General features: G+C 41.3%; 1 protein-coding gene across 2 annotated transcripts in view; it reads left to right on the top strand.

Moving 5' to 3' along the window:
* Positions 1-6,961, top strand: part of Fam13a (family with sequence similarity 13, member A) — an 83,511-nt gene that overhangs the window by 35,837 nt on the left and 40,713 nt on the right. The gene's annotated exons all lie outside the window — the stretch shown is intronic.

Raw genomic sequence — 6,961 nt, 5'->3', positions numbered from 1 at the left:
ACCACATAAGCAAAAAGAAAAAAGCCGGAAGTGGCGCTGTGGCTCAAGTGGTAGAGCGCTAGCCTTGAGCTGAAGAGCTGAGGAACAGTGCCCAGACCCAGAGTTCAGGACCCATGACCAGACCCCCCCCAAAAAAAAAGAAAAAAAAAGAAAGAGAGAAAAGAAATTGCACATAATTAGATGCCTGTTTTGTGCCAGAAGGTATTTTAGATTCTAGGGAAACAGATAGTGAGAAAAGTAAGTGAAGATGTCTGCTTTCTTGGCACATCCACGCTACCGAGAGAAACAATCATCAAGAGAATCAAGACAAGCATAAAGTATATGGGAAACTGATTACTGCTGGTGAGAAGACAAGTAACATAGAGATAGGAGTTGTGAGGGCCAGGGGATGCTGTTATAATCCAAGGGTTAAAGAAGATCACCCCCAAAATTTGACACTTGAGTATAAAAAGCAGCACTATAGATGGGACTATAGGTCCAAAGGGCCCCCCTCCAAACTCACACACATATGCGCACGTGCACACACACACACACACACACACACACACACACACACACACACACACACCACAATTGCTTATCTGGAATTTCTTTTTTTCTTTTCTTTTCTTTTTTTTTGCTGGCTGTGAGGCCTGAACTCTGGGTCTGGGCTCTGTCCCTCAGCTCTTCAGCTCAAGGCTAGCGCTCTACCACTTGAGCCACAGCGCCATTTCCGGCTTTTTCTGCTTTTGTGGTGCTGAGGAATCGAACCCAGGGCCTCATGCATGCAAGTCAAGCGCTCTACCATGAGCTACCTTCCCAAAATTATCTGGAATTTCTAAGGAGCCATGGACACAGTTGTAGTGGGACGAGAGGGCAGAGTGAAAGAGTGATGGAGGAAAGGCGACAGATCAAATGGGTCCTCTCAGTCAGTGGAAAGACGCCTCCTGCACTGTGGGTGACATGAGAAGCCGGGGAATGTTCTAGGGAGACAGTAGTTAAATGTGTCAGTAAGAGGGAGTGGCAGAAGCAGAGAAACCTGATAGGAATGTCTTGCAGTAATTAGTTTAGGGTTGATGGTTTGAACTATAGGCAGAGGGGGCCAGCCCTCTCAGTGGCTTTACAGAAGATTGGTGTGGCCAGTTGGCTGAGACTGGCCGCATGGAAGGCATAGAAATAATATCTAGGTTTGGTTTTAGACATGTCAAGATTGAGCGTCCCTGTTAGATATCTAAGAGGAAATATCTAAGGGGTAAATGGATGGGCTGGTGTCTTGCCTAGACATGCAGATGTGGCCACCATCATCATGATCATCATCACTGTCATCATCATCATGATCATCATCATAGATGTTACCGAATGCCAGAATATTGAAAGCGATAACCATAGAGGTGGGCATGGGTAGAAAAGGCAATAGCAACATGTAGAGGCTGGAGAGATGACAAACCAACAGGAAGAGATTGAAGAAGAACAGCTAGAAAGTAGAAGAAAATGAGTAATGATGGTGTTTTAGAAGACAAGTCGCCAGGTCAAAGGGTCACAAGGCAAAGGGAAAGGGAGGCCAGCAGAAGGGATAGGGCCAGTAGCTCACCCTGAGTTTGACCGCTGGAATTCCCAAAGTAGAGCTCTCTTGTGATCATTAATGCTGGTAGAGAGATGAGAGCGAAAGCCATTCTTAAGAGAAAATGGGAGAAGCTGTGAGCAATAACTTCACAGTGACCTTTGGGCCAAACAAGAGAAGGTCACATAGACCTCAACAAGCATCTTACAGACTTAGTATCCCTGCCCCATTGGAGACTGCAGGGGTGGGGAGAGGGGGTCCCCATATACGTGGTTCTTTTGCCTCTCAAGGGTATAGTGATACTTAGACTATGTTGGCCTCTTTGGCCTCTGCATTCTATATTTTGGTGGTTCATGGCAAGCCTTCCCATTCACACAGAATCATGAGAGAAATGAAACTTAATGTGAAGTGTCACACTCTGTAGTTGGAGCAGAAGTGAGGATGGTATGACCAGACATCTGTCTGGTTCACTATTCATCATGACCCCCCAGTGCCCAGCATGCTTCAGCACTCAGTGAGTACGTGCTAGGGAAAAAAAAAACAACTTATAAGGGTCTGAACGGTTCCATGTTGTTTGGGATAACATACAGCACAGAAGGACCACAAACTCAATGTCCCAAAGACAGTACAAGTTCTATCTCATGTGACAGAAGGCCTTCAGGGCAGGGGCATGTTCCTTGCAGTATTTCAAGGGACCCAGGCCAGCTGTACGTCTGCCATCTTCAGCAAGAAGCTTCCACAATGTTCTGGTAGTTTCTATCCATATTGCAGCTCTCAGAAAGAGAGGGGATTCCGTGCAGCCAAGGATGTCCCTGCTGCCAGGCCTGGAAGTCACACCTGTCACATGTCACCAGAGAGAAGTCATCTAGTAAGAAGAGGGGCCAGGACCTGCCTGGTGCTGAGCACGGGGCTGCACCATAACTGAAGCAAAGCAGATGCGTTTAGAAGGACATCTGGCCACCTCGGCCAGCACCTCCTGGAGATGCCAGGATTCTTTTTGAAATGGATTTGCTGCAAGAGTTTCAAGCAAGGAAACCTCAAATGGACAAGCGGGTCTAAAAAGGAATTAACATCTGCCATTGGTCCCTTATTAATGAGACTCTGTTAACTCACCTTGCCTTCCGGCTCAAGGTTAGACTAATGAGCCTGTTTTGACTAGCTACGCTACCATGACCTTCATGTGACATATTTGTCTATGGAGAGAAAGCAGTTGTTTTTTTTCATGACCTCTACAAAGGCTTTGTCAGCATTCTGCAGGTTTAGAAGACAAATTTGTTTTGGCCCCAAGTGTTTTTAAGGGTTTCAGTCAGTGGTCAAACAGGTTTTTGAGTCTGGCTCTCAATGCCAACTCAGAGAGAGGAGGGGGAAAAAAATGGCAAATAAATCCCACAGTCTGAAACGAGCTTTAGCCAAACCTTGGTTCTTTTAGATTTAAAGGTTGTATTCATAAATGAGGAGGGTGGTTTTTAAAATTCATTTCCTTCTGACACCTAAAAATTATTGAAATGAATTATGTCATAGTGGATCTGGACTTACATGAGTCAGAATTTGATAGATGATAAATTAGGCTCTAGCTGGTTAAGAAAAAGAATGACCAATGCCAAAAGAACCTCAAGCCTTTTTTTTTTTGTAATAGCTTACACTTAAAGTCTGATCTATTCTTTGCTATTTTAAAAAAGCAACTTACTACCTTTAACCTATTCTTTCAATGGTCTTTGTTCCCAGAAGGTATAGGTGCAAACCCAACAACTATCATATGGGAACATTATATAACTTGTATATTGTTGTGGTGATGCTAGCTCATGAATATTCAACAGCCTCAGATGTGTACAAAATCCAACATAGTAACATGGAGAGGTAGAGAGACAGAAAGACAGGGACTGGGAGAGGGAGGATAAGGGGGGAGGAGCTGGGGGGAGCTGTTAAGCATCAAAAGTGGAAGGGAGAAAATTAAAGAAATTAAGAGATTGGCTAAACTTCCTCACATCTTAAAACTTTTCTGCAAAACTATTATGGAACCTAACTGCTTGTGATAATGCTTAAAATGTACATCAATTGTATTATGATTCTTTATGTTTAGGGGGAAAAAAAGACAAGTTTTCTAAAGACTGGAGAGGTAGCTCAGTGGTAGATCACTTGCCTAGCAAGGCCATTGTAAACACACACACACACACACACACACACACACACTTTTTTTTTCCTGAATCTTGTATGTGTCTAAATTTTTATAATGCATTTACGGTTTGGTTACTGTCCTTTCTCCTCCCTGAATATTCCTTAGTCTCTCTTTCCTGAATATTTCATCTGAAGGCATTTATTTCTTTTGAAATACTCTTTTGCATCTACATCTTTTATTGGCCCTCAGTGAGAGACAGAGATTGAGGACTGCTTTCCTGAGGAATTCATGTTTCAGAGCTGTAGGAAAACCTAATACTATTACACTAGATCTTACATTAAAGATTTCGCTAATCCACGGGAGATTACCAAGGAGAACAAAGAGGCTTTGTCACAGATCTATTCCTCGCTATCAGAAAGGTCACACAGAGGTAATGAAAGCATTTTGTAGAGTTCTTCTCTAACGCAGACCTCTAAGGTATACATAGAATGAAACACTGCTACAATTTTTCAGAATTTCTCAGATCCATTCTAAAATTCTCCAGCTGTAAATTATCTAAACCAATACATTGATTCTTAGTGTTCTCACGGCTGACACAAATGCTGTATGTTCCTGGGACACCAGTCTTTGGAGATTACATAGCTTTGGAAATAACAATAGCTAATACTCACTAACAACTGCAGGTGTTACCATAGTGCTTTAGGTGTGTTGTTCTGTTGACTTATCATGAAGGCTCATGTGTTCTCATGGCGTTCCGTATCTATCTGTTCCAGACAAGGAACTGAAGGCTTGGCTACAGTCCTGTAGTGACAGTGGATGAGCTACCACCCAAACTGACACGGGCCATCTCCTCTGTGCCTGTCCTTTAGTGAGCCCAAACTGAGAATTCTACACCAATTGGCTAAGCCAGCGTAAATGGAAAAGAATCATCCTTCTCTATGTTTAGTTTATGGAGATCTTTATACAATCTGTGTGTATGTGTGTGTATGTATGTATGTGTGTATGTATGTACATGTCCCGATCCCGGAGCTTGAACTCAGGGCCTGGGCGCTATCCTTGACCTTCTTTTGCCCAAGGTTAGCTCTTTACAACTTAAGCCACAGCACCACTTCCAGCTTTTCCTGAGTAGTATACTGGAAATAAAAGTCTCACAGACTTTCCAGTCTAGGTTGGCTTGGAACCACAATCTTCAGATCTCAGCCTCCTGAGTAGCTGGGATTACAAATGTGAGCCCCCTGCACTTGGCTCTTTATATGATTTGGGGGGATTGCTGTGAACTTCAAATCAGATTTACTTTCCACTTTAAGGGGATTTTTTTTTCATGGTAGGTTTATTAGTACGTAGCTAAACACAGGCTGTTTCAATTCATGCTCTTTATTTCTTTTCACGTTACAAAATAAATGAACTTTTCTAATATCCTTTTGATACAGATGTGAATTCCTGAGTTCAAAAATAAAATTCAGGTCCAAATTTCTTAGGCAGCTGTTCTTTGAGGATACTGAATTTACAAACAAGCAAATAAGAGCACACATTTACTCTTCCTTCATGGCGATAACTTATTTTATACTCTACTTTAAAAAAAAGCACTAACTAAAGGTTGGACAAATGGGATTGCATAAAGTTGCAGAGCTTCTGCAGGGCAAATGACATAGCTAGCAAGATCAATAGAAAGCCCACGGATTGGGAGAAGATCTTTACTAGCCATACAACGGACAAGGGTCTCATATCTAAAATATACTTGGAGCTCAAAAAATTAAACCCCCCAACAACAAATCCTCAAAGAAACAACTGCCCAATAAATAAGTGGGCGAAAGACTTAAAGAGAAACTTCTCTGAAGAAGAAAGAAGGATGGCCAATAAACACATGAAGAAATGTTCAACATCCCTAGCCATAAAAGAAATGCAAATCAAAACAACATTGAGGTATCACCTCACCCCAGTTAGAACGGCAAAAATCAAGAACTCTAACAACAACAGATGCTGGAGGGGATGTGGACAGAAAGGAACCTTACTTCATTGTTGGTGGGAATGTAAACTTGTTCAACCACTTTGGAAAGCAGTATGGAGGTTCCTCAAAAGACTTCCCCTATGACCCAGCAATCCCACTTTTGGGCATTTACCCAAATGTTTACAAACAAGACCACACTAAAGCTACCAGCACAACAATGTTTATTGCAGCATTATTTACCATAGCTAAGATATGGAACCAATCCAGATGCCCCTCAGTAGATGAATGGATCAAGAAAATGTGGTATATATACACAATGGAATTCTATGCCGCCATCAGAAAGAATGACATTGCCCCATTTGTCAGGAAATGGAAAAACTTGGAAAAATTATATTAAGTGAAGTAAGACAGGCCCAAAGAAACATAGGTCCCATGGTTTCCCTTATTTGCAATATCTAGTATATCTATGATTCAAGCGGAAAAGGTTAGATAATGTGATGTCAGGAAAATGAACCCTTAGATATGTATTTTAATGTTTTTTTTTCATGCATGTGTTTCTAATGCATTTATAAGATTATCTCTTTGTTGCTTTGTATGTCCCTCCCCCACAGTATAACCCCTGCTTTCACTATATTTGATGTCAGTATAACTTGAGGAGGAGATGGGGAAAAACCTATTGTTTAAAGATACAGGTGGACCTGTTGCAACAATGAGAAGTACAAGTTGTCATGTCCAAAACGAGCTTTACAACATCAGTGCGGTGTGGAGGGGAGGGGGGAAGGAGAAGGATTGGGATGGGGGGAAGGGGGAGGCTGGGAAGGGATGTGAAGGGTAAACCAAAGGAGGAGGCTGCAATGCTTGGTAAGAAATGTATGCATTATCCTGCCCATGTAATTGTAACCCCTCTGTACAGTATCTTCACAAATAAAATAAAATAAAAAAATTATTAAAAGAAAAAATAAATAAATAAAGCACTAACTCTATCACCAGGTGTGGCAGTACATGGTTGTTAGCCAAGCACTTGAGAGCAGGAAGGGTGCAGATTTAAAATCAACCTTGGCTCAAAAAATACAAAGAAATAAAAGAAAATAAGCATGGACCATATTTATAAATGCAGTAATGAATAATATATATTACAAATATACCTCCTGATAAACATAAGACCCCCTAGTCAACCTGAAATATGTACCATTCAAAATTGAGTTTTCTATTTATATATTTGTTTACCTTAGCTAAGCAAGGGTAACATTAAATATTGAAAGAAAAAAAGGTTTTACATTGACTCTATTTCCTTTCATAGATGTTTAGGAACCTGGATATAAGATACACATAAGCCCAGATTATATCAATAATATAT

The sequence above is a fragment of the Dipodomys ordii genome, unplaced genomic scaffold, assembly GCF_000151885.1.
Source record: "Dipodomys ordii isolate 6190 unplaced genomic scaffold, Dord_2.0 Scaffold122, whole genome shotgun sequence".
NCBI lineage: Eukaryota > Metazoa > Chordata > Mammalia > Rodentia > Heteromyidae > Dipodomys > Dipodomys ordii.
The sequence above is the reverse complement of the archived record's forward strand: the minus strand, read 5'-3'. Positions and strand labels throughout refer to the sequence as shown.